This window comes from Phyllostomus discolor, chromosome 12, assembly GCF_004126475.2.
Source record: "Phyllostomus discolor isolate MPI-MPIP mPhyDis1 chromosome 12, mPhyDis1.pri.v3, whole genome shotgun sequence".
In the NCBI taxonomy this organism is placed as follows: Eukaryota; Metazoa; Chordata; class Mammalia; order Chiroptera; family Phyllostomidae; genus Phyllostomus; species Phyllostomus discolor.
Window position 1 is genome coordinate 32,506,640 of NC_040914.2, and position 27,815 is coordinate 32,534,454.

Below are 27,815 nucleotides of genomic sequence, written 5' to 3' on the forward strand. Positions count from 1 at the left end.
CATGAGACTAAACTCTAAGAGGAACAGGAGCACAGTGCTCTTACAAACTGCTATGTTCCCCATTCCTAATCTCAGGAACATTGTAGGCAATAAAAAATGTATGTTGCATATATGCTAGGGGGTAGGTGGATGGATGGATGGTTAGATTGATGGATGGATGGATGGGTGGATGGACAGATGGACGGATGGACGGATGGGTGGATGGATGGATGGATGGTTAGACTGATGGATGGATGGATGGATGGATGGGTGGATGGGTGGATGGATGGATGGGTGGATGGTTGGATGGGTAGATGGGTGGATGGTTGGTTGGGTGGATGGGTGGATGGTTGGATGGGTGGATGGATGGATGGGTGGATGGTTGGATGGATACATGGTGGAAGAGAGAGTCATACAAAGAAATGGCTGGAAGGAGAAACAGAGAGACAAAGAGGGAGAGACACAGAGGTACATGTTACCAGCCTCTATTAAAACACATGGTAGATGTCGCCAGGGTTGATTACCTTTAACTGTAAAATGTGTTAAGCAGAAGGCAAAAAGAAGGAATCGTTTCAGAATTGACTTGATCTGTACTCTGCCTTAATTTCCAGGTGAAATATGTCTGCTGTTCGCTTGGCAGCCACAATGTTCTTTCCCCTCCTGGAGTCTGGATTTAGCGCAGCACAACCTGACCCCCAGGCATCTCTCCTCTCTTCCCTTCAGATGGAAGGAAGACCTTTGTTTTTCCCAGTTAGGCTTGTGCAAGACGCTGTTCTGTTCTGCTGATGGACTTTGCATTTCCACTTGACTTTTCATGGGCCTCCAGGCCATTTCCAGAGAACACTCACAGACAGCATAAGATTAGGGGACAGCTCATCTTCCGTGTCCTGTGAATTCTTGCCTAATGGTTTCCAGTCACATTTTGCCTCCTGATTATTCTGTTCAAATCACTTGCTTTCTCGATGGACAAATTAGGGCAGATAAATGCCTCCTGTGACTGGGCGACAGTGAAGATCCTAGAAGGATCTGCCCAACTGCATTCGTGTCGTGGCTGATCTGGCACGTTTCTGACGGTGGGTGTGTATGTGCCAAACCAGAACCACCTACACTGCGTGTTTGAGAAGGTGGCCTGCCTGCCTCTGCCCACCCTTTGCGAATGCTCAGGGCCAACCTTGCCTCCCCTAGGATTCTACACAGCGGTTGGAAGGAGCAGCTGAACAGAGCAGGCTTTCAGTTGGAAGACAGAATCGAGAGATGTGACCTTGGGAAGCTCTCTGACCTCTCAGCTCCCACAGGTGGAAACTGTGGGCAGCAAACGCCACACCAGCCACAGGCCATGAGGACACAACGGAACTGCAGTTTGGGTTTGGAGAGAGCCATCGAGAGGCAGGAGGAGTGAGAGCTGGTCGTGAGCTGCCTTGCCTGCTTCTTCCTCTTTGGAATCGTCCACAAAAATCCCCACTTCGCTACAACCACCCCCGGAAACAGAAAGTACAAAAGAAGTATCCCTCAGCTGAGTCAGTGGCTTGTCCACCACAGCCCAGGGGTACGGTGAGCATCTCAAAACACTCACCCTTTGGGACGGCGCGCATGGACCTGCAGAGCATCGTGCTGAGTAAAGTCAGTGAGTCAGAGAGAGGCAAACACCATATGATCTCACTTCTATGTAGAATCTAATGAACAATCTGAACTAACAAACTTGAAACAGACTGGTAGATACGGAGAACAGACTGACAGCTGTCAGAATGGAGGGGGACTGGGCAGCTGGGAGAAAAAGGGGAAGGGATTAAGCGAAAAAGTAAAAGCATAGACACAGACAACAGCATGGTGATGACCAGAGGGAAAGGGGGTGGGGGAGGTGGCAGAGGGTAAAGGGGGGCTAATTGGTGGTGGAAGGAGACTTGACTTGGGGTGGTGAACACACAATATGATATCCAGATGGTGTATTACAGAGTTATAATAAAAGTAAATAAAATTAAATTAAAAAATAAAGTTTCAGAAAAGGCAATAAAACGTATTTGTTGAATGTATGCCAGTGGGTGGATGGGTGGATAGATGGTTAGGTGGGTGGATGGATGGATCAGTGATATATGGGTGGGTGAATGGTGGATGAATGGATGGATGGATAATGCATGTGTGGATGGATGGATGATGGATGAATAGGTGGGTGGATGGGTGGATGGATGACTGAGATGGATAAGTGGATGGGTGGATGAATGGATGATTGGATGAATGGATGGATGGATGATGGATGGATAGGTAGATGGATGATGGATGAATGGATGGGTGGGTGGATGGATGAATAGGTGGGTGGATGGGTGGATGGATAGGTAGATGGATGATGGATGGATGATGGATGGATAGGTAGATGGATGATGGATGAATGGATGGGTGGGTGGATGATGGATGAATGGATGGGTAGATGGATGGATAATGGATGAATGGATGGGTGGATGAATGAATAGGTGGGTGGATGGGTGGATGGACCACAGAGGGCAAGGAGGTGTTAGACCATGAACCTCGAGCTCCTGTTTGAAGTCTAAGCCAGCGCCCTGAGTGTGCCCTGCGGTTGGCACAGGCATGGCTCCCAGGCCAATCACATACCCTGCTCAGCACAGTTGCTGTCTACACCCTGTAGGGATTACTGATTTGGAAATTTCAAATCCAATAAAAGTGCTTAGGAAAACTACATGGAAAAAAATTGCATGTATTCAGGATGCATTTCAGCATCTCCAGGGCATCCTCTGTTCATTCATCACCGAACCTCAGGCTTGTCCCTGAGAAAATCGATCGCGCCTGTACGAAGGATGCTGTCAGCACCGTCATCGATAAAGGTGCATTAGGTATTGACTAGGTCCGCGAGGCTCTGACACCAACTGCGATGTCCATGGGAGAAGGGGCCTGTAAAAAGCCCTGATAATATAATGCTGCATGCCATAACATTTACCGCATAGATGTGATTGGTTAAATATTTTCATCGTGGCCCCTGCTGGTCTGGCCCAGTGGATTGAGTGCCAGCCTGCAAACCAAAGGGTCGCCGGTTCAATTCCCAGTCAGGGTACATGCCTGGGTTGCAGCCCAGGTCCCCAGTAGAGGGTGCGTGAGAGGCAATCACACATTGATGTTTCTTTGTCATCATCATCATCATCATCATCACCATCATCATAATCACAAAGTGAGCCTAATAAGCAAGTGTTCTGATTTGACACTTCAAATGGACCAGATCAAATCACAGCAGGCAGATGACAGCATTTAATCTTTTCATTGAAAATATTTTTTTAAAGATTTTATTTTTATTTATTTTTTAGAGAAGGAAGGGAGGGAGGGAGAGGGAGAGAGAGAGAAACATCAATGTGCGGTTGCTGGGTGTTATGGCCTGCAACCCAGGAATGTACCCTGGCTGGGAATCAAACCTGGGACACTTTGGTTCCCAGCCCGCGCTCAATCCACTGAGCTACGCCAGCCAGGGCTCTCATTGAAAATATTTTGGTGCCAGCCAAGGCAAGGAATTATCCATTTTTCTTAGGTTCCACAGTCTCACATTTGTTAGACATCCACCACCGGCTGCTGTCAGTACAGTGGAAGCACATAGCAAAGATCACACACACCGGGGGGTTGATGCCCACGATAAAAACAGGCAGAAATACCTCTCTCTCATTGTTTTTACTCTCCAAGTGAGTAGGAGGTGCCTTCCTGCTACCCAACGCGGTGATCACTGGAGGGTGTTCAGCCAGCCGCCCACATGGAAATTAAAGTATTAAGCATGATTAATTAACCAATAATCCAGGCAGGCACTGTTTGTGAGGAGAGAATTTAATGTCTTCCCAGTGGCAGATTGTGAAGCCAGCAAGAAAAGAAGATGTTTTAAGATCACTCGGTTTCTAAGCACATTTCCTTTCAGAAAAGATTGTGCCGGTGTGTAGATGTGTTCCGCCTTCCTCTGGGGTTTTAGATGCGGTCATCCTGGAGCAACGGTGCCTTCCCGCCTCAACAAGGATGCAGGGGCGCTAAGGGGCACCTGGTGTGGCCGAGCTGCCCTCAGCATTGGATACACCAACCCCTTCTCACCAGAGGTTGTCTTTGTAACATGTCAAAGACCCGCCTGTACCTTGATATATCCAAATTCTTTCTTAATTAATGGCTTCGTTCAAAAGCAGATTTGTTTTAGAAAGAACTTGAATTCTCACAAGGAAATCCCCTTGCTACCACTATAGAGGGAAGTGATTTTTAAAATACTTTATTTATTTATTTTTAGAGAGATGAAGGGAGGGAGAAAGAGAGAGAAACATCAGTGTGAGGTTGCTGGGGCCCATGGCCTGCAACCCAGGCATGTGTCCTGACTGGGAATCAAACCTGCGATGCTTTGGTTTGCAGCCTGTGCTCAATCCACTGAGCTATGCCAGCCAGGGCTTGGGAAGTGATTTTTCTAGCCAGTGTTACAGCTAAACTCTGTCTCTTGAAGAGAGACCTGCTGGAGCTTTGATGGGGTCTTGGGTGGGGTTCGTTGTGAAGTGGGATCGTGGGTTGGGGTGAGCCTGTATGTGGTCCCCAAGTCATCATGTGACAGCGTGACTTTGGGGTCCCCCCTGGGAAGCCGCAGGTAATGATTACCGCAAAAGGTAAGGTACAAAACTCGAGAGGCCACAACTGCAATCCTGATCAAGGGAATATCAGGCATCTGCCAATGTTAGAGTCATCGAGGTAGCCTGGAAAAGTGTTATAGACTGCTAAGTAAAACAATCAGAAATAAAACTGTATAACCCTGGTTGGTGTGGCTCAGTGGACTGAGTCAGCACCCTGTGAACCAAAGGGTCGCCAGTTCGATTCCCAGTCAGGGCACATGCCTGGGTTGCAGGCCAGGTCCCCAGTAGAGGGCGCACATGAGGCAACCACATGTCGATCTTTCTCTCCCTCTCTTTCTCCCTCCCTTCCCCTCTCTCTAAAAGTAAATAAGTAAAATCTATTTAAAAAAAATAAATAAAACTGTATGAATAGGACATTCTATCTTGTTTAAAGCTCTGAAACATTTCTATAAGAAAGCACTGGGAAGAAATAGACCAGGTGATTCATTTTTTGTTAACTTTTTCTCTATTTACCAAGTGCCTTTACTGAGCATGTATTACTTTTACTGTACTGAAGGAAATGAGAGAAACCCAGAAGGGGTAGCAGAGAGACCTGAGTGAGGGCTCGGAGGTGTGGCCTGTGGGTGGGGCTGGGTACTGAAGGGCTGGGACCCCCGCACTGCCTCCCTTTGCCTTTTGGAGAAAGAGCGCAAACAGTGGGTTGCTGTCTATATACCCAGATGTCCCATCTCCCTTACCAGGCAAAGAGACCTGAGGGGCAGGTGCCCACATGGCCCTGTAGGTCATACTTGGTTGGGGCTGTGAGAGAAGATTGGCTCCCATAGTGGTTGCATCTTTTAACGCCCTCACTCTCAAATTATTGTCACAGAGGTGAAGGTGGTATGACACAGTTGAGGTAGCTCTGGTCTCCCCGACAGCAGTAGCCCGCTTTTCATAACAATAAGCCCAGCTGTCACCCAAGGCAGATGCAACAAAGGAGCAGTATGAGAGAAGAAGAAGGAAGTGAGCCCTGGTAGCTCAGCTGGTTAGAGCAGCATCCTGATATGCCAAGGTTGTGGGTTCAATCCCCGGTCATGTATAGGAATCAACTGACGAATGTGTCAATAAACAGAACAACTGCTGAGGTCTGGCCGCAGCTAGGTCCAGGGGTTCCTGAAAGGTGGGTAAGGCATTGGCGATGGGAGACAGGCGACAACATGCTTCAGAGGACGGTGATGCTCTGTTCCGTTTATTGCAAGTACAAGCAGGTTTTTATACTTTCATTTTTAGCAGTGATTAACATTTGCGGTTAGGTAAAGCAGGAAAAAATTAATACAAAGGTAACCAGGAGAAGTACAAAAGTTTCCATAGATTCAGTTATATTAAACAAAGATTATTTTGACCAGGAGAGCCATAAATCAGACAATTAGAAATAGCTGTACGTAGAGTTTAAATGTCTTATTGTTTACTAAAGTTCTCAGAATTTGTCATCTGACTCCCTGGTAACTGTTTCTATGTGCTTAGTTTGTAATAGCTAACCAGCTTTTCTTATTTCTTTGCCTGTCTAATTCTACTTGAGATATATTCCTATTCAAGGTAAAGGTGGGGCTGTTACTCCAACAACTTTTAGACATTCAGGGGCTATTTCATTAGAGGGGATTTTGTTCTCTGGTCAAGAAATTATTTTATGCAACTTCATTGGAATTATGCGAATTAATAAACCTGAAATACAAATGTCTAACAATCCCACCACCTTTTGATCACCAAAACAAACATGTAAGGAGAGATAAATAGGAATCCAGCTACAGTAAACCTTTTTTGTTTCTTAATTAATAAACGCCAGGGAGGTCTGCTTCGAGCTAGCCTTTCCCTGAAATTTCGACTATTATAAGGCACTTGGACTCCATCCTTATTGACCATTCTAATGCCATTCTCATTACATGCTCCTGTATAAGGCAATGGGGGATCTGGAACCCTCTGGAGACTCTTAGCTCCTTTTGGGGGATACCATAATTTGCCATTAATCCAATATGCTACCCAGGGGTATCTCTGGGCTGTGGGTAGGGGTCTATATAATTTTTTTCTTGTTTTCTTGAAAGACCCTTTGTATCTATAGGTAAGGAACAGGTGTGGGAAAGTCCGCCAATAATTCAGCCTGTTGTAACTGATTCATGAATTCTTTTATGGGAACAATCGGGGATAGTTTCTTACTCAGGTTTATAAACACCTTGTTTAAAACAATTTGGGCATGATTTAATAGTCTAGGGAGAACTAGTTGTCCCTTCAGAATTTCCCTCAAAGTTCATCGTTGACTCACTTCAAGACTTTTTCTTCTCATGGCCTGTTCTTATGGGAATCAGGGTACAAAGTAAGACCATGATTAATATTAGCAAGGAAATTATTAAGAGCAATCCCCAGGAAAATTACCGCCCCCCTTTGTATGCCACGCTCTCTTCCAGGAAGATGGATTCCTTGAATTCCCTCTTTCCACGTTCGGACCTTGTCAAAAAACATGGTTGGAAGAGGGCGTGGCAAACAACAAATTATTTCTCCCTCTCTCTGTCTTCCTCGCTCCCTAAAATCAATAAATAAAAATGTTTCAAAAGAAAGAGTAAGCATGAAGTTGAGTCTAAAAAATAAAACAAAGATACAACAGATAACATTCTTAGCTACTTGATCAAAGTTGCCAGTTACAATCTTGATAATCCCACGCTTGCTCATTATTCAGCAGCTGTACCTCCATCTTTTTGTTTGTTTGTTTGTATTTCAGTTTTTTCAAGATGTTCAATTATGTCCAGTCCCACAACGTGGCTGGAAGGCCCTGCTGTTCCCAGAAGAAAGCCGGCCGGCGATGGGTCACTGGGGGAGAGAGACCCACAAAGTCCCCACAGGGCTGTGCCCGGCCAGCTCCTCCAGGCCTGCAGCAACGGGTGCCCCTGTCCACCCCGCTGGCAGCTCCTTCTCCAGCCCCCTCTCTGTCCACTCTCTCCTCGATCCGCGCTCGCCCAGCGCTTGTGCTGTCCGGGCACCGAGGGTTTTCCTCCTCAGGAAACCATCCCACCCCTCTGTGAGACTTTCCTAAATGCTTTTAGCTTTCAATTATTTGTCATCCTTTCTCTTTTTAGAATTTTTTAAATCCTCACCTGAGAATACATGTGAGAGAGAGAGAGGAAAGGAGAGAGAGACATATTGATTGGTTGCCTTTGTATGCACCCCGATTGGGGATTGAACCCACAACCTAGGTATGTACGTTGGTCAGGAATAAAACCTGCAACCTTTTGGTGCATGGGACACACTCTAACCAACTGGGCCGGCTGGCCAGGGCTATTGTGCTTCTTTAATGTGTCTTCCCTGCGATTGTGTCGGCCGCAGACAGAAGGATCACCGGCGGTCGGTGCAGAGTTGCATCCTCAGCCCTCAGGACGGTGCCTGGCACACAGTCGGTGCCGCATCAGTGCCGCTGGCTCATGGACGCACTGTAGCCCAAAGCCGTGTCTTCACAAGCATTCGCTCAGGTGTGCTGCCCAGTCCAGGGGAGAGAGCGTGAGTGTGCGAGGCTGTGGGTGTGCATCTGAGTGTGTGAGGCTGTGAGTGTATGTGTGTGTGAATGGGGGATCTAAGTATGTACATCTGAGTGTATGCGTGTGAGAGTGTGCGAGTGTGTAGGTCCAAGTGTATGTGTGTTTGTGTGTGTGCATCGGTGTAAATCTGAAAGTGTGTTAATATGTGAGAGTGTCCACCTGAGTGTGTGAGTTCATGTGTAGGTGAGAGGGTGTGGCTCTCAGTGTATAATCTGAGTGTATGTGGGTGTTGGTGTGTGAATGTGTGTGACTGTGTGTGCATGTATGTGCTCACTCCACCGTTGCATTTGGATCATGCCTTACTGTCTGTGCAGAGGGACTATGACAAAAGGACAATCGTGTCATGCGTGGCAGGGTAGAGAAGGCATCACATCCCGAGAGAACTGTCTACAGAACCGGGAGAAGACGGGTTGTTGACCACAGCCCCTTATTCCTGGTTGTGCCATAAGAAGTGTGATTCGCCGAGCATTTCCTCTGTTTCCAGGCACAGCGATTTTCACAGACGGTCTCATCTTCAAAAGCATCCTGTGAGGACGGTGCTTCTCAGTCACGTAAACTGCAGCTCAAAGAGACGCAGGAACGTGCCCAAGGCCACACAGCATCAGAACCGGTCTGCAGAGCCCACTGGTGCAGCCAGCACTGTCCTTCCTGCCGGCTCCCCCCAAACCCCCGAGTGGCCCCAGCATAGCTGCCCAGTCCCTGCGACACTCACCACGCCCCAGGGGCCCTGCAGCGCTCCACAGAACCACCCACACAGGACAGCAGATCCAGCAGCAGGTTTTGGAATAGTCCTCACATTGTAAAGTTGGCACATACATGGGTTTTAGTTACTCAATAAACTCCAGACCGCGGCCAGCGTTGCAGTCCACAAATCACTCCGTGAGTAGCTGTGGCGTCACCCAGTCGGCTGGCGACAAGTCACAGAGCATCTATTACCTGCTCACATGCAGGTCACGAAGCGCGTGGTGCCTCCTTATCTCCCGGGGTAAGTCCCCCTGACATTTCAGGAAAACAGATCAGTGATAGACGATAAAGGTGAAAGCGCACACACAACTCAAAACCGGTAACGGAGGAAGGATGCTGGAATGGAAAATAAATTGACTTCCAGAAGAAGCAGTGGGGCTCGGAGTGTTCGAACGGCGGGGAGTTGGAGGGACTCGGGACGCGCAGCCAGATCATCTCGGCGGCTGTGACCCAGAGGATGACAGTGTCCCCGGGGGAATTGTACGGGAGAGAAATGCTCCCCACTAATTCTGTGACCATGGAAACGCTAAGAATAAAAAGAGACCCGAACAGAAAGGACTACAGCAGTCCACTGAGGCATGGAAAAGATGCTCACGCTTATCCCAAGTCCCAGCATGGGGAGGGAGGAGGCATCGCTCCAACACTTTATATTGAATTAATTATCTTACAATATTATTGGCTCTACCCCCTGTGACTCGATTTATATCCCACGGCTAGTCTGTAACTACCAATCTGTACTTCTTCGTGCCTTCCCCCACTCCCCCTAGTCTGGAGACCACACGTCTGTTTTCTGTGTCTATGAGTCTGTTCCTGTTTTGTTAACTCATTTCTATTGTTTTCCAGATTCCACATAGAAGTGAAATCATACAGCATCTGTCTTCCTCTGACTGACTTGCTTCGCCTGGCATGGTACCCTCTAGATCCACCCACACTGCCGAAAATGGTAAGATTCTGTCCTTTTTCACGGCTGAGTAGTATTCCATTGTACACATGGGCCACAGCTTCTTTATTCCCCTGTCCGTTGGTGGGCAAACGCTTTGGTTCTCAGTGTCTCTGATGTTTTAAATGACATCGATCCTCCTTAAATTTATACGATGTTACATTTCAATCCCATCTCCGTAAAGCTTCAGGGTTGCATATCCTGCTATGATAGCTTTAGGGGGTAATAGAAGAGAATTCCTTCTTCTTAGGCAAGGCACTCAGAGAATCTCAAGGAAAGGGACACAGGGTCTCCCATCCTCCTCTCGGAGGATTGAAGGGGGGAGGGAGGGGCGACAACAAAGGGTAAAATGGAAACAGGAGGAGAACATCCTGATAGAGCACTTGCATTTTCTCCTGCAAACTTGAAATTATAACAAAATTAAGTTACAAAAAAATAATATTTTTTTAAGATTTTATTTATTTATTTTTAGAGAGGGAAGGGAGGGAGGGAGAGAAAGAGAGAGAGAGAGAGAAACATCAATGTGTGGTTGCTGGGGATCATGGCCTGCAACCCAGGCATGTACCCTGGCTGGGAATCAAACCTGCGCAAAAAAATAATATTAAAAATAATATTATAGTCTTACTAAATAAATATTACTTTATTTAGTTGCTTTCCATACACGTGGCATGCTTCGACAAATGTTTGTGTTTAATTAAAATTTTAGTGTTACGATGCGGTTTACATTAACATTTTAAAACGACGTTAAAATTTTAATTAAAACATTTGGCATGCAATTTTAATTATGTTAAAATTAACGTTTTTAATTTCAATTACATTCAAAATGTTCGTGTTTAATGTTTCAATGTTTGATGAACATTTCACTGTTTAATGTTTCAACAAAAAAATTCTAATTGGTTTGAGAGACAGAAATACTTTGTTGTTCCATTTATTGATTCATTCATTGGTTGCTTCTCTTTTTTAAGGTTGCTATTTATTTATTTTTAGAGCGAGAGGAAGGGAGGGAGAAAGAGAGGGAGAGAAACATCAATATGTGGTTGCCTCTCACACGCCCCCTACTGGGGACCAGGCCCACAACCCAGGCACATACCCTGATTGGGAATCCAACTGGCAACCCTTTGGTTCTCAGCCCACACTCAATCCACTGAGCTACACCAGCCAGAGTGGTTGCTTCTTATATGTGCCCCCATGGGGATCGAACCTGCAACCTTCGTGCATAAGAGTAACACTCTAATCAACGAAGCTACCTTGCCAGGGCCTCAACAGAAATCTGTAAATGCCTTAGGACAATCCCCTTCATTGCTGTGCTTTGCATGGTCATTTTCTCAGTCCCATATGACCACACAGAGCCCAGGCTGCTCACACAGTGTCCACAGTAAAATGGCCTCTCCATCCACACTCCCGGCCTGGCCATGAAGGGAGGGCTGTGGGGAGGAGTTTCTGAAAACTCACAGACTTGAGCACATGAGTTATTTCTTCCCACAAAAGCTCCAGGAGCCACACCCTGCAGGATGAGAATCTGGTCTCTGTGTACCCAGAGTAAACTCGCCCCAAAGGAGGAGATGCACGACCATTCAAGCGGCCCTGGAAGGTGGGGGCGTCTTCCCCTTTGACAATCTCACAAGGAAATGGGGCCATTGCGGTATTCAGGCCACTTGAGGCACAGAGAAGAAAAGTGCTTACAGTCTGTTCCCAGTGATGGGCCTGGGCACTACAGATAAACGTGGAAACTCGGGAGAAACACGGGAACTCGAAAGGGTGTGTGGGCGGGCTTTGCAGGATCGTGAGGAGCTGCGGTCCTGCCCAGAATCTCAGCCACGAGCAGGCTGCTGAGCAGCTGGGTGCGCAGCAGGGAACTTTGTCCTTTCCTCTGTGACCCCTCAGCGCCCCCAGTTCTGTCCATGCACTTCCGCTGCCCCACACCTCCCTCGGCTCCCAAACAGCCTGGCCTCATCCTGGGCTTTCCGCTCCCTCCCACTGCCACCCTCCAACTCCCCGACCTCGTCCTCCTGTGCTGAACCCCCTCCGCCTGGCTCCCCGTCCAGGCTCAGACAGAGAAACCTTCCCGGCTTTGCTCCTTCCACCTCTTGTTGTTTACACAGAGCTGGACACTCTGTGACAGGGACAAGGACCAGGCAAGGACAGGGTGGGAGCAGGCATGAGGGACCTTGCACAGACTGTGCCTGGTAGGCCCAAGTGGGCGGGCACTGGCTCTGGGTTGGCGTGACAGGCCCAGCGCTTCGAGGGGACCCGCACATCCCCAACCAAGCAAGGATGTTCCTTGTCTGCCTCACACGTGCTCGCGGATGAAGAATGAAAACCACGTTTGGACATGTCGTCTTTGGAAATCAGCTAAACCTACGGGTGGTTAATATCGCCAGTGGTAGCTTGCTTAGTCACAAAAGATTAGGTTCCTACCCCTTGTTGAATTTCTTTGGGTTTTTTTTCTCTTAATGCTGCCTAAACGGGGAAGAAGCACACAAATGCCTTTCCTCGCCCACACACAGTGTCAGCGATCACACTTGAAGGCGCTGGCACTTGAACTGAGTCATAATGCAGCGCAGCGACCAACGGTCCTGTCCGCCGTTCCATCGCTTTTCTCAGAGAAATGAAAGCGTAAGTCGTTTTGAAAACATGGTCCGCTTTCTCTCTTTTATAAAATTATAGCAGGGATGTATTTGCAATTGAATAAATGTCTCCGAGTTTGGCCTTCTTGCTCATCCCGCAAACAAAGCCAAATACACTCTAAAAGCAGCTGCTGTAAGGGATTAGCCCAGAAATTGCAAGGATGCTATGATTTTTTTAAAATCAGGGCTGTAGCAGGAAGTCAAATTTCATGGTCTTACAGAGAATCTCTTACCCACTTTCCCAGAAATGTCATCATTTAGGCAACATTGAAGAAGAGTCATGCTTTGCCTTAACAATGTCCTAAAAGAAAAGCATGTGACATAATAAAATAATTTTAGTTTTTGTATGCTGTATCTTTTTTTAAAGGTTTTATTTATTTATTTTTAGAGAGAGGGGAAGGGAGGGAGGAAGAGAGGGAGAGAAAAATCAGTGTGTGGTTGCCTCTCGTGCACCCCCTACTGGGAACCTGGCCCGTAACCCAGGCATGTGCCCTGGCTGGCAATCGAACTGGTAACCCTTTGGTTCGCAGGCTGGTGCTTAATCCGCTGAGCCACACCAGCCTAGCGTTGCATGATGTATCTTTAATGTTTACAACACCCCCATGCAATCGAGGTTATTTTCCCGATATTGTACAGATGAACACACTGAGGACTTATTTACGTGTGCAACTTACCCAAAGCCACACAGGAGGGAAATACTTGAGGCCGAGGTTGACCCCAGACTTGCATTCTCTACAAGGTGGGCTCACAAGGCAGCGTGGAGCTCCAAGCCCTGGTCTTTGGAGCTGAACCCTGGTCCTTTCCTACAACGAGCAGTGACCTTCACCATGAAGACAACTGAGTCCCGCTGCCCCCAGCCCTGCCGTCTCAGGAGATAAGGTGTTCTTCACGCCAGGATGGCATTTCTTGACTTCTTCCGTTTTAATGAATTTGCCTCGCCTCACTCTAATGTATACCTGAGACTTGAATTCTTTATCATACAAGGGTCTATTGTAAGTTAATTAAAAGTGTTATTATGTCCTAAAAGAGTCAGCAGATTTTAACGGGCTGCTGAATACAGAGAATGTATTTCCTCATAATGATGATTTTGCTTTGTTCTTTAATTGTAGAGTATGTGTATCACCAACTACCTTTATTGCCAACTTAATGGCGAAAGAAAATAAAAGGAGTCATATTGCAAACGCTAGAATTACAATTCCCAGATGCAAGCAAGAATAAAATAATGACACCTTCAGCTTTCAAAATAATCGAGCGTCTCTGTGGAGTAGAGAAAAAACCCACTTCATGGATGAGTAGTTCATAACTGAAAGGGAGATTGAAATTATTTTTTCCTGAGGAAGCCAAGGTGATGACTTGGAAGGTACTATCAAGGGTTTTGGCTCCAGGGATAAGGGTGTGTGAGTTTATTTCTGTCCTTTTCTTACTGCAATAGCAGAAAAAAATTGAAATAAAAATGACCAGTTTCAAGAGATGAAGGCTTCTGGGAATCTCTTCTGAGGGAACTCAGAGGCCTGAAGAAGTGGAGAGCCCTGGCTGGGTGGCTGCTCTGTGGTTGGAGCGCCATTCCACGAACTAAAAGGTTGCAAGTTCAATTCCTGGTCAGGGCACATGCCTGAGCTGTGGGTTCGGTCCCTGGTCAGGGTATGTGTGAGAGGCAACCAATCGATGTCTCTCTCTCTGCCTTTCCCCCTTCCCCCCACCCCCTTCCTCCCTCCCCCTCTCTCTAAAATCAATAAGCATGTCCTCCAAGGAAGATTAAAAACAAAATGTAATGAAGAGATGGGTGGTATGTATGGATTAGAAGAATCAATATTTCTAAAATGCTCCATCTTCCCAAATCGGTCTGCAGATCCAATGCCTTTCCAACGAAAACCCCAACAGGGCTTTTTATAAGATTTGGGGCCCCTGGGGGAGTAGCAGGGAGGGAACGGCCTCCCCCCACACCCCTCCGCGCCCCGCCCAGTGGAGAAAGCTGGCCCACCAACCATCAACCCAAAGCTCCTCTTTCCAAAGCCCCGAGAGGGCGAGAGCAGAGCAGGGGGGCGCTGAAGGCGTGGGGTTGGGAGCGCTGAGCGCACACAGGCAGCTCCTGGCGGCAGCTCACGGGGTCGCACGTGAGCCTGAACCCCAGGAAGGGGGCTGGGCAGCCTGCCTTTGCTGCAGTGTCGCGCGGCGCCGTGGTTATCCAAGGCTGCCCCCAGAACGACCACCACCACCACCCACGTGGTGACTCGGTCGCGCTAGCCACAGACTCCTGCTGCCGTGCTTTAGCCCGCTCCCCTTCACGGAGGGACAAAGGCGCCCTGCCCCGGCTGGCTTCTGGAAACATCCGAGGAAAAACCGAATCCACTGAGCCACCAATAAGAAGTTCTGAAAAAAAAATTGTTTTCCCTTCTGAAATACGTTTAACGTTAGAGATGGGACACGCTTTGGTTCAGGAGCTCTGGTACCTAGAGCTGTACTGGGCGTCTGCACTCAGGGACTGGAAGGCCCTGCAGGGCAGCCATGCTCTGCCAGCACCACTGTGATGTCTGTCAGGGGCTGAGGAGGGAGGGAGGCAGGGAGGGAAGAAGGAAGAACGGATGGATGGAGAGAGGGATGGGAAGGAGGGAGGATGGACAGGATGCAGGGGGAGTCTCCATAGGTAGCAAACCCCAGGACAAGCCTGTCCCAGTGCTATGATAAAAGAAGTAGCCTTGGCTGGTGTGGCTCAGTGGATTGAGCACCAGCCTGTGAACTAAAGGGTCACCAGTTCGATTCCCAGTCAGGGCACATGCCTGGGTTGCGGGCCAGGTCCCCAGTAGGGGGCGTGCGAGAGGCAACCACACGTTGTTCCTCTCCCTCTTTTTCTCCCTTCCTTTCTGTCTAAAAATAGAATAAATTAAATCTATTAAAAAATTAACTGAAGTGGGAATGAAGCAGCATTAATGTTAAGAGAATAACATATAGACTAAAAATAGGAAAAAATTCAAAATAAAGTGAAAGTAGACATTAAAACTCTCCTAAGTATACTGCACGGGATACTAAAAAATCCCAAGTCTGCCCCTACGTGTGGTTTAATAAGCCTGCGATTGCACAGCGCGCCAATGAGAAAAAGGTGTCCGGTGTGTAAGGAGGATGGTGTAATGTGATGCCATAATAGGCTCTTTTCTCTTATTATTTTGGAAGCATTCTCTGAATAAATTCCGAGTCAGATTTCTGACATAACCAACAACACTCTCCTCCTCGATTCCGTTTCAGTCAGGATATTCCCGGGGAGCAGATGCGGTGAGAAGCAGCTAAATCTTGTTAACGATCTTGTATGTACGAACAAAAAAAAGTTTCCTAGAAAGTGCTCAGTTGCAACAAAAAATGAGTGCAGGAGAGAAAAAAAAAAGAATTCATCTCTGCCCTTGGGTTATTCTTGTTCTGGTAGAATTAGCAGTATTGATTTTTATTTGTAAGCATAAAGCTGATTTCATTTTTTTCTTTTTGTCCTTGACTGAATGAATACACATGTCAGCTAAAGTTCTCTCCTAGGAAGTCATAGCCCCTGGAGGTGAGACGGAGCTCTACCGCATTTACCGGCGGTTCTGAGAAATCACCGAATCTCTCTGGGTGCCTTTGCGCGGACAACAGAAGTAATTATGTTCTCAGAATCAAGTCAGATCAGGCAAGGGAGAGTGCATTCATAAATGGAAAGCATTCAAAAATAGGAACTATTATTGCTATTTTAATTTGCATTCTCTTAACTAATTCATCCTGGGATTAAGCCGACAAGGAATCCGAACATCTGGTTGACCCATCCACTGCATTTCTGTAAAAAAGGATCCAGCGGGTTTCTGTTGTGGAGGGAATGACGTCCGGTTCTTTAATTCTCTATGCGTTGCCTACAAATCTTGCCATGCCGGGTTTTCTCTGCATGCAAGGATATTGAGACAGATGTCACAGATGAACAAGGAGGTTTTCAAGAGAACAAACACTGGGGCCCTGGTTGGGTAGCTCAGTTGGTTGGAGCATCATCCGGCTATGCCCAGGTTGCCGGTTCGATTCCCAGTCAGGGCACATACAAGAATCAACCACTGAATACATCAATAAGTGAAACAATAAGTCAACGTCTCTCCCTTTCTCTTCCTCTCTAGTAAACATGGGGAGGTAATTCTCCACGGTTTTTCTGAGCCTCTTAAAGCGGCTTTTGTTTCAGACTGCCATTTCAAGGATATTTGTATAGCAAACAGCTTTGCAAACAGGCACAGCATCTCCCTCTGGGGCAGCTGGTAGATGTATTTCCTGACCAGAGTAATATAGATAACATTTTCTTCTGTGGCACTGGTTGGGTTTTCCTGACAAATTCACTGTCCACACTGTTCACGGGGAGAGGGCCTCCGGGGTGAGCCCAGGAGAGAGGCCTCAGGAGAAACCAAACCCGCTGACACCCTGACCTTGCACTTCCAGCCTCCAGAACTGTGAGTACGTGTCTGTTGTTTAAGCCTGCAGCATGATGGAAGCCCTAGCAAACTAATACGCTACTTCACAATTGAAGAAGTCCTCAGGCTGGGTAGCTCAGTTGGTTAGAGTGCACTTCCTTATATGCCAAGGTTGCAGGTTCGATCCCCAGTCAGGGCATTTATAGGACTCAACCAACGAATACATAAATGAGTGGAACAACAAATCGACATCTCTCTCTCTTATTCTTCTCTCTAAAATCAGTCCATCAGTAAAAATTCTCAGAATCTACATTCTCAGTGATTCCTATGATCCCCAAAGAGTGGTAGTATTTTATAACCTTATCAATTGGGAATTATTTCCTTAAAGCTTGCCGCATTATTACCCTGCCAGGATGCAGGCTCCTTTCCTGGTCTTCTTTTAGAAATAGTGAAGAAATGGCCACCACTCACCACATAATAGCCCTCCACAAAGATAAGCAGTCTGAAGAAATCATCGCTTCCAGACTGAATCAACGACCCTCCTAAGAAGCCCGCCAAGAAAAAGAAAATGAAATCGCTCTGGTCTAAAAGTGCACCCAGCAAAAGAGCTGGGGGAGGGGCGGCAATCAGAAACAGTGGCGCCCAGGAAAAGTGGGCAGCGGGGTTTCATTTCTCCTTCCCTTCCTGTGGCGCGTGGCGTTTGGTTTCCATGGAAATCCAGGACTGTGGGAGATTTCTCCCCACGGGAGCCCGAGGCAGATTTCGAGGTGAGCCTAAGGCAGTGATTTATGGAGCCGACGGGAAGCGGACAGGCAGGGTGGGGGCAGGGAGGGGGGCGCTCACCTGCGGCCTGCGAGTGCCCAAGAGTACTCAAAGCATCAGAAGGGCCCACTGTCCCGAGCCTTAAGCCACCAGCTAGAGAAGTCTTTGTCGGGTAAAAAAGACAAACCTCTCTTTTTTTGTTCATGGAAATTTTATTTGCAAAATCCAGGCGGGCACCCTGGAATTTTCAGCTGTTACCACGCATCGGTCCACACCCCCGCCTGCTCCAGGCCTCTGCTCTGGCCTGGCTCCTGGCGCCAACGTCCTGGAACCCTGTGGACTTGATGCCTCCTCCCACCCTGGCTTCGCGTGAAGAACGACCTGGGGAGATTTTAAAACTCCCAATTTCCTCGCCCCACCCCCCTCAAGCCCGTTCTCCCCAGATCAGAGCCGTCAGCCTCTGGGGCGCAGGTGGCTTTGGCGTACGCCGCTAGAGCGCACGACTTAGACTCCGTGCAGGGGCCGGTGCCCCGGCTGGGTGTGCTCCGCAGCCTACAGTGGGGCTGGCGGTGGTGGCAGGGCTGAGGCACCCGCGATGCTGCCTCCTGTCGTCCTCCCCTTCCCCTCCTCGTTCTGCCACTCCCCCACGCCCTCGCGGCTAGTCAGGCTCCGCTCTTCCTTTGGGGTCCCTCCCAGGGCAGCTGAAATCACAGGTTCGCAGTCCCGATTTTGACACCGTGGCTGCCCTGCCAGGCAGCTGTCTGGCCAGTGAGGTGAGAATCGTAACAACCCTTCCCGAAGTGTTTTTCTCGGATGCCAAGTTGCCACAGGAAAGGTTAAGAACGCCCCACATAGATTCTCGCCAACAGGATCAGAGGACCCAGGAAAATCCACGCTCAGCCGGTCCACGCAGAAGTCCTGATAGCCCTAGTTTCCAGCTCCCCCCTCCTGGGCTCCCTTGTGGCAGCTCACCGTCCACCCCTACAAGCTGGGGACTCCCCGGCTCTCCTTCACCCCACATTCCCCTGGCCCAGCTCTGGCCTGTCTAACACCCTGGCACCCCTCAGATCCAGCCCCTCCCCTCTGACCCTGCCCTGGGTCCCCTTTTCTCCTGCTGCACCAAGGGAGCAGCCTGGGAGACCCAGGGTGGGGTGCAGGGCTGCTAACATTGCACCTTCCTGGGCCAGTCACGATAGCACAGCTGCTGTCTCCATTGCACATACCCAGGTTGCGGGTTCGATCCCAGGCTGGGGCACATACCAGAGGCAACTGACTGGTGTTTCTCTCTCACGTGGGTTTTCCTCTCCCTCTCTTTCTCCCTCCTTTCTCCTCTCTCTAAAATCCATAAACATGTCCTTGGGTGAGGATTTTTTTTTTAATTAAGAAGTTCATCTAAATGATTTTGGAAGGCACTTCCAGCTTCCAAATGTTATGTTTCTATGGCTATAACACCGAGTATCTCTTCCTCTTCACAAACAAGGCCATGCCTGAGCTAGGCTCTCAAGAAATGCACTTCACACCCCCACGGGGGAGGGAACTCATTCCTCCAGGGATGTTTCAAGGACCTTTGTAGAAACTTGCACTCTCCAGCAGCCACCTAAGCGGATGTGGGAACACTGGGGGTGGGGGGGGCAGGCCCCTGCAGAGTGGGCGGGAGGTGGGGTCTGCACAGCTGACCCGTCAGTCTTCTGAGGAAGACGTAATGAGCACAAACGAAACCAGTGGTAGGAGTCAGTGGCCAAGTGGACTCTGTACTTCAGCAATAACGGTTCTGGAGGTGGAGTCTTCCCCGGGACCACCCATTGATGGCTTCCTTTTGGTTTAAGCCCCTCCCCCTTCCTCGTGTACCTGCCCAGCTGCTGGGATGTTCCCAGGCGGTGGGATGCCAAGACCCAGCGGCGGGAGAGAACTGAGTGGATGGAATGATTTTGTGGATATGACTTTCCATCCAGCTCTAAGAGTCTCAGAAGCAGGAAGAAGGCACTTTGACCTTGGTCCAACAATTGTCCTGCGGCGGCTGCACGCTGTGAATGTGCAACTATACATATATTTATTTTTAATTTATCACCTGATGATATGTTTATGGATTTTTAGAGATAGAAACATTGATGTGAGGGAGAAACATCAGTTGCCTCCCATACATGCCCTGACCAGGGATCCAACCTCTGTAAACTTTGTTGCCTTATCTCTTCATCAGGGGACCTCGTGCATTCACCTCAGTGTTTTTGCAACATCCCTGAAGGTCATTATCACTTACACAGAAAACATTCATGGTTGGTCACACAAGTCTATGGCTTAAACTTTCAGTTCCAATTCCAGCACCTGTGTGGTATTAAAACAGGGTTGTGTCTGCCCTGGCCCGTGCAGCTCAGCTCCTTGGAGCATCATCCCATAAACCAAAAGGTCCTGGGTTCGATTCCCAGTCGGGGCACACCCTGGGTTACAGGTTTGGTCCCCGGTTCAGGCCTGTACAAGAGGCAACCGATCGATGTTTCTCTCTCTCCCTCTCTCTCCCTTCCTCTCTAAGCATGTCTTCAGATGAAAATTTTTTAAAAAGAAAGAAAAACAAAACAGGTTGTATCTTCCCATCAGGATGCAGAAGCTGAAAACACTCTCCCAGGTTAAACACAGAATGAACCAACCCAGCGACCCTTGCTCGGAATTCTGCAGCCACCAGCAAGGCCTGAATTTCTCTTGCTAAGCAGCCATTGCATCTCTGAGAAACCCGTCATGAAATGGTAGTGGCAGGAACTATTTTTAGAGACAGACCTCACATCTAAAACAAATACCGAAAAATCACAGTGGGATACGATTTGAAGTTCAAAGGACAATTCCATTCAATCAAGACCCACTCCCCCCACCCCCAGCCCCTCAGGACAAATGGCCATCTGAGAGAAAAAAAAGGAAAGAGAAAGAAGAAACTTTTGTTCCTCTCCAATAATCTCTCCGCCAGCTTCTGTTCATCAGCTCCTCCCGGGAGCAACGGTGTGTTTATGGCAGAGCTTCGGTCACCATGGAAACACGTCACAAAAGGTCCAGTGTGGAAAGAGCTGAGGTTTTCTGGTTGCCATGGACGATGTTTTGCTAATGGTTTTTCAAGGCTGGGGATGGAGGGGTGTGCGGGCTGCGTGCGGGCCTGTTTGTATCACAGATGACAGCCTGTCGTGTGTGACTTTCAGCATTCTCCTTCGGTCACATTTCCTTCTCTTTTGTCTGAATTCCAATTTTGGAGAACGAATGAATCTCCCAGAACGCTATAAACACCACACACCACCCTCAGTAAGGAATGTTATTTGTTTCATAAAACCCAATGGTAAGAAAATAAAATACTGCATCTTCATGAGCAGCAGGTGGCGGGGGCGGGGGGGGGGGCATCCTTTTAGGCTCTGCCTCTCAGCCTGGGGTCTTCACATCCAAGCGGGGACCCCAGAATCTATGGGCACTTGGGGCCGTGGCAGGGAGGAAATTCTTGGGGGTTGTTTGCCTCCCGAATTTGAGTTATAGGTTCTGGAAAGACAGGGGCTGCCCGCGCCTTGTGTCGAGCCTTGTATCCATGGCAACTGGCAGAAGGCAGGTGTTTCATTCATTCATTCATTCATTCACTTACTCATTAACTCCTCTACAAAGCATTTATGGAGCATCCACCCTGTGTAAAGCCTGGGCACAACCTGAAGTAGACCCAAACATTAACTCAACCTCGTGTCATTTGTCATGGTGCCCCTGCAGACACAGCGTCCCATGTCCATGGACAGAGGTTTGAGTAGACAATGTCTTTTTAAATGGCTTACGACACAGAAGTTTTTCATCCTAATAGCTAAGGAACAAACGCACTAACTCAGAAACAATGAAGAATGAACCCCATTCTTGCCACGTTGGAGGTCTCCCTAATGGAGCGGCTACAGGAGAGCGGAAGGACCCTTCACGTGGCCACATGACCTTCGCAATGGCACCTGCTTCCTTAGTCAAGTTTCAGCAAGACGCTCTGCGTGTTGTGGCGGGCTATTGTTGACTCCTTACGTTCATGTTATTTTGCTGTAAGCACTCAGCTTCTGTGGTGTTGGAGTCCACAGGGGTTGGGGGGAAATTAAAAAACCTTGCCATCCACTCATGGATTCAACTAGGACTGAGTAAGACCCCCCAGGAGCCAGAAGGGCCTTGAGGTCTACATGTGCACAGCATCCCCCCCACTTCTGAGGGTGCATCAGCCAATCCCAGCGAGGGCCTTGGGGCGTCCGGCCAGTTCCCACTGTCATTGCCTTGCCAGAGCCCAGCTGGGTAAGACCGACCTTCACAGTGAACCCTGCAGACTTCCGCCAACTGTTGCGCGTGGGTCACCGGCCAGCAGTAACCACGGAACGCTGTGGATGGCTCGCCGAAAAACACGCGAGAAACAAACATGCACAGAGACAAACTAGTTTCTGTGGGAAAGTAGGGACGAAATGGCCACCCCACCTAGTGGGGGGTGCCCTGATTTACAGTCCATACCTGCTTTTATTGGGCTCATTTTGCATAATAATTCAGGTAAAGTACAGTACTTATCAGGGGGAAGTAAGGAAATACAGAAAACAAGGAACTCTGCTGGTCTATTGAGTCGGGGTCAAAGAGCTGTAAGACTTTGAGGAACAAACTAACTTCCTCCTTGGACCCCTCTCATTCAACTGAGAGCATTCTAAACAAAGAAGGTTTCACAGTAATTTACATGTTCTTTCTTAGGCCTGATCACCCAGGGAATCTGCCCCTTTTCAGCACAGAGCTGCACCACCCTGTCATTGTTTCAGGCTTAGTTGGGAACTAAGGCAATAAGGAGATTTTCTCCCAGACGATGAGAACTCAGGCTATGTCAAAGCCACCCCCTTTTGCTGCAGCCCCCAAAGTCCTTCTTTTGGGGGGCCTCCCAAAGTGATCGTGCCTGCCTTAGGTCGTTCCCCCCGTGGGGAATCTTACCCGTCTTTGGCTAACCGACCAAGCTTTTTGGGGTTCAGCAGCAGAAGCAGCATTCCTGCCAGGGAGATAAGCTTTTGTCTCCTTGCTGGCTTACGGTTCCAAGGGCGTTCCCTTAGCCTTAGCCTAGGCAGGGGTTTCAGCTTCTGACAAGTCAGGGCGGTTCCCAACAGCCAACACCACCACCGTCAAGGTCAACACGGAGCAGTGTGGGTGAGCCGTTCTGTGTGGGGACACCTGGGGATCCCCGGGCTGTGACCCCTTTTAGGTCGCTCTGGAGGCAGCCATTCTCACTAAAAGCCCCAGCAGGGTCTGTGGCATGCACAAGCGTCCTCTCCACCGTGCTTTTTCCTCATAAGACAAAGACATGCTCATCGCCTGATTTCCCAGCATTCTCTAGTCGGTTGTCTGTATGAACCCTGAGGCCCGACTAAAGCAGAGCTCCTGCCTATGGATGGAGACTATGTGACTGCCTCCCTGCTTGTCCCCAAGATGACTGTGGCATCTCAACAGCAGCTGACAGTGTCAACGCCCTTCCAGCAAGCTCGTCTTGGGTCCGGGAGCAGAGACAGAGCCATCCTCCTGAGTCAGTTCAGCAACTCGAAGAACGCTCTGGAACAAAACCACTCTCCCTCCTCCCAGGCCAAAGAAACACTCATTGCCACCCTATCCGATCTCCATCAGTTCCGGAGGGGCTGCTCTTAGGGCTTGTCCGTCTGGCCACACTAACCCCGCGCCTCTGCCTCGCTCGTCCAGAGTTTGTCTTTCAAACGATGAACCTGCCTGGAGGGACCATAAGGAAGTCTTTCTCGTTTCCTTCCACTAAGGAAACTCCAGTGTGCCAAGTCGTCTCGTGCATCCCGACTTTTTTATTTACTCCCCATTGGAGTCTTGCACCTTTGTGTGTTGCCTTTACAAGTTGGTGCCCCCAAATTCAAGCCACGTGATAGAAAACACACCTCTGAAAGGCATCAAAACATTTACACTGTGATCCAAATAGAGTATTCATTTCCACTCCGGGTGCGCTCGCGCGCTCGCTCTCTCTCTCTCTCTCTCTCTCAGTCATACTTGGGAAATGGCAGTCTCGGGCTGGCCAAAGTCCATGTCACAGCACTTGGCTCCTAATTGAAATTTCACAGCACAACACTTAAGACACGGCTCCGAACTGCATCTCGATTTAAGCAAATGTGTTTTCCCAGCCGCTTCACTGTACATGACTTCCTCTCGGCTGTGTGCTTCTCATGATTTGCTGTTGGCTGCTGTTACAATGAAGACCTTCAGTACTCGTTTCGGGATATTCTAGAATGTTCTATGTCCCCGTGGGTTGAATTCAATTCAATAGTGTCCTTAACAGTCTCACCCTATTGGGTGCCTTTAATTTTTTTTTTTATTCTCAGGTGAGAAGATACTGATTGAATCTGGAGAGAGAGGAAGGAGGAGAGAGATAGAGATGGAGGGAGGAGCTAAGAGACGGGGAACGTGGGCAGCCTTTATTTTATGTTTTATTGATTTGAGAGAAAGAGAAACAGTGATTTGTTGTTCCACCTATTGATGCATTCATTGGTTGATTCTTGTAAGTACCCTGACTGGGGATCGAACCTGCAACCTTGGTGTATCAGGATGATGCTCTAACCAACTGAGCTCCCTGGCCAGTAGTAGAAACATGTCTTAGCTTTTTTCCCTTTCCTTAGGTAAAAATGGAAGGCTCTAGCCTTCTGGAGTGATCAAGCCCCTCCCTCAAGTCAGAGAAGTCTCTGGAAAAGTACTTTTTCTTGAGATCAGTGCTTCCTATGGACAAAGGCTCTGGGCTCTCATTTCACGTGGCTCTTCTCCTTGCCTGAAGCTGAGGATATTTTTCTCTGGTTTCCCTGCAACGAGGTGCTGAGTCCTCTGTAGTAAAATCAATGAAGCTTTGAAGGGCCCCCAGGGGTGGCGTGCCCAGGAGTTTTTAACTCTCAAGCTGGTGTACACACATTGCCACGTCAGATCCCGAGCTCCGGACTCCAGCGGCCTCTGCTGTGGGCAAGCCGCTCTCAGCTGCCACGCCCGGTGTCTGACGATCTTTTCAGTTTGGAGGTGGCCCTTTGCCCTGGGACCTCGATGTTCTGATGGGTCTAGAGAAGTCGCCGATTTCCATTTGTTCTGCTTTGTTCCTTTTAGGGAGGAGGCACAGGATGGCTTCCGGACTCTTGACACTTGAGCGCTAAAACCAGACGTCCCAGTGTATGATTTGAGATGTAAGCAATCTACAAAATATAAACCGGGGCGGCCAAAAAACATGTGATCAAGTAAGTATCTTGCAAGATGCGGATCTTTAGGACTCTCCCCCCACTCTCCCTGGCACATGGAGGTGCTTGTTCCTTTTTCTTATGCGTTAGTGTAACAGGGTGTGGCCAAGAGGGGAGCCACAAATAGGGATTTGTAACGGGGTCCAGAAGAGCTTGGAGATGACAGGCTCCACACCACGGGGCCACACCTGCCCCGAGTGCTGGCAGCTGTGGCCAATTGTGGGCAGAGCTGGAAATGCGGCTGCAGAGGAAGATGGGCGCTGGGATTTAAACGGAGGTGTGACAGCCATTTGGGGTCTCTCTCTTTGGGACCACGCGTCTGTTTAGGACCATGCGGCTTTGGTGTCTTGGTTGAGACCATGTGGCTTTGGAGGTGCTCCCTTTGCCACGGGGAGGGTGCTGGAAGGACTGTGTGCATTTGTGGGGAACTTTAGTTTGTATTATTTCAAATAAATAATAAATTCCTTTCCTTTTCACTGATCTCTGGTATTAAGAAACATCTTCCCTCAGGTGGTGGGCAAAGCGAACCTAGTACGGGGAAGGAAACCTGGAGAAAAAGGGGGGTCTTTTATATCATTCATCTCCCCCCAACCCCCATCTGTTCTGTAACATTAGGACAACTTCAGAATTCATGATGTGGCCTTGTGGGTGATTTATGTGCCAGGTCACCCTCATGCCCCCCATTCTTCTGGGCACCCCCAGAGCATACAGTTGACGTCCTCGTGAATAGAACTTGCCAGTCTCAGCTCTTTTCTTGTTTTCATTCAGTTTTATTATTTAGGTGTGGTAAGGCCAACAACAGGATGTGCCTGTCACTAAAGATATCTGTTACACCAGGCGATCCCAAGAATGACACCACGCCTCGGGGAGCCCCACAGGGGAGCACCAGCATTGGTCAGGAGGCAGAGGGAGTGAGGAGGAAACAGAGGCAAGAGCCCCGGCTGGGTGGCTAGTGGGTTGGAGCATCATCCTATAAACCAAAAGGTCATGGGTTCAATTCCTGGTCCGGGCACATGCCTGGGCTACAAGTTTGGTCCCCAGTCTGGACACATAAGAGAAGCAACTGATCAATGTTTCTCTCCCTCTTGCTTTCTGTCCTGTCCCCTCTGTCTGAGGTTAATAATCATGTTCTTGGGTGAGAATGAAAATGAATGAATGAATGAGAAAGAAACCATAGGCAAGAAGTTTTATTGTGGTTTTCACGGGGAAAAAAATGAATGAGGCAGGTGAGCATTCTTAGGATTGGCTAGTTGGAATGACTTCAGTGGATACTGGGGCCGAAGTACCATCCTCAGCTTCCCACTGCCCGGTCCTGGGCTGAGGGGGGCAAGTGGATAGTAGCCTGGAGGTTTTGGGTTTTTTTTAAGATTTTATTTATTTATTTTTAGAGAGGGAAGGGAGAAAGAGAGAGAGAGAAACATCAATGTGCAGTTGCTGGGGGTCATGGCCTGCAACCCAGGCATGTACCCTGACTGGGAATTGAACCTGCGACACTTTGGTTCGAAGCCCGCACTCAATCCACTGAGCTATGCCAGCTAGGGGCTTTAGCCTGGGGTGTCAATGCCCCATAGAGGGGGTGGTTGGTTGGTTTGCATTTGGGAAGTGAACACTTAGGAGGAAGATCCCCCACCCCCACCGAAGGAGAAGGTGAGGGGTGATGAGGGACGATGAGGTTGATGGGGGGCCAAGGCCAGGGGACTCGGGAGTGTCACCAGGTTGTCTGGAACGAGGAGTACCTGGCACGCGTGTGCAGCACAGATGTTACAGCGTCAAGGGCACAGAAGTTAGAAACATGTAGAGTCTCTACGCTTCTCCACACAGGTGTGTCTGTTGGCAGCCAGAGAGATGAAGAACCAGTTCCTGTTTGCCGCAGCCAATTTCACAGGCGTCACGCCAGCCATAGGCTCTGCCCGGAGCCCACAGATCTAAACAGTCTTTGGCTGTCCCCATAGCGCCCCTCTGCTGGCGCCCTCAGGAGACATTGGTAGACCAGAATTTCATGGAAAATGCTGCTCATTTTCTGACTTGCGCAGCAGGGAGATACATGCCTATCATAGACCTTTATATTCTCAGAGCAACCCTTACCTTCCTCGGGGAGAGAATCTACATAAGTTCTTAAAATATGATTATTTTTTTAAAGATTTTATTTATTTATTCTTAGAGAGAGGGGAAAGGAAGGGGAAAGAGAGGGAGAGAAGCATCAATGTGTGATTGCCTCTCATGCGCCCCCTACTGGGGACCTAGCCCACAACCCAGGCATGTGCCCTGACTGGGAATAGAACCAGTGACCCTTTGGTTCATAAGCTGATGCTCAATCCACCAAGCCACACCAGCCAGGGCTAAAATATAATTATTAATGTAAGAATCATGAAATAGTGATCCCTACCAATTCATAAACAGTGTTAAAAATGTCTTTAAGCACAAAGGATTTGTAGGAGAGAAAGTCCAGTCGCTGACATCCTAAGACAGATACCAATTTGGGATACAATTAATTTGGGGGCCGTTGGAAAGCAATGCATTTTACATGACAGCAGATGGTTGCAACTAATTACTCTGTGAGGAATACTTGTAACTTGGTTATTTTTTCTTTAATATAGTTTCTGTGATCGCTTGAACTCGTTTATGAAAAGAGCTAGCTTTCTTTTTTTTTTTTAATTTTACCGTGTGTTGCCATGTGGAATGTGCACTTTTTGGCCCAAGTTTTTGAGGGGAAAATAAGGGTGCCTGTTACACATGGGTATAATGATTACATACCATGGGGTATATAATAATCCCCATGGTATGTAATGGGGATTACATTTAGTGTATAATGCACACTAAATGTGGGTGTACATTATACACAGCAGAATATGATATTTATTGATTTGAGAGACACTGAGAGATGAGAGAGAGAAGGGGATAAGAAAAAAACTGAAATAAAAATGCTAAAAGAAAACCGTTTTTAACAGCACCCATTCCATTCTGGTCCTTCACAGACCTTCTGTC

General features: G+C 48.4%; 1 long non-coding RNA gene across 1 annotated transcript; it reads left to right on the forward strand.

Moving 5' to 3' along the window:
- Nucleotides 1–5,912: 5,912 nt before the first annotated feature.
- Nucleotides 5,913–27,691, forward strand: LOC118497591. The gene is made up of 3 exons (XR_004900125.1): nucleotides 5,913–6,004; nucleotides 15,550–15,553; nucleotides 27,677–27,691. It is a non-coding gene; the product is annotated as an uncharacterized LOC118497591 (long non-coding RNA).
- Nucleotides 27,692–27,815: the final 124 nt, after the last annotated feature.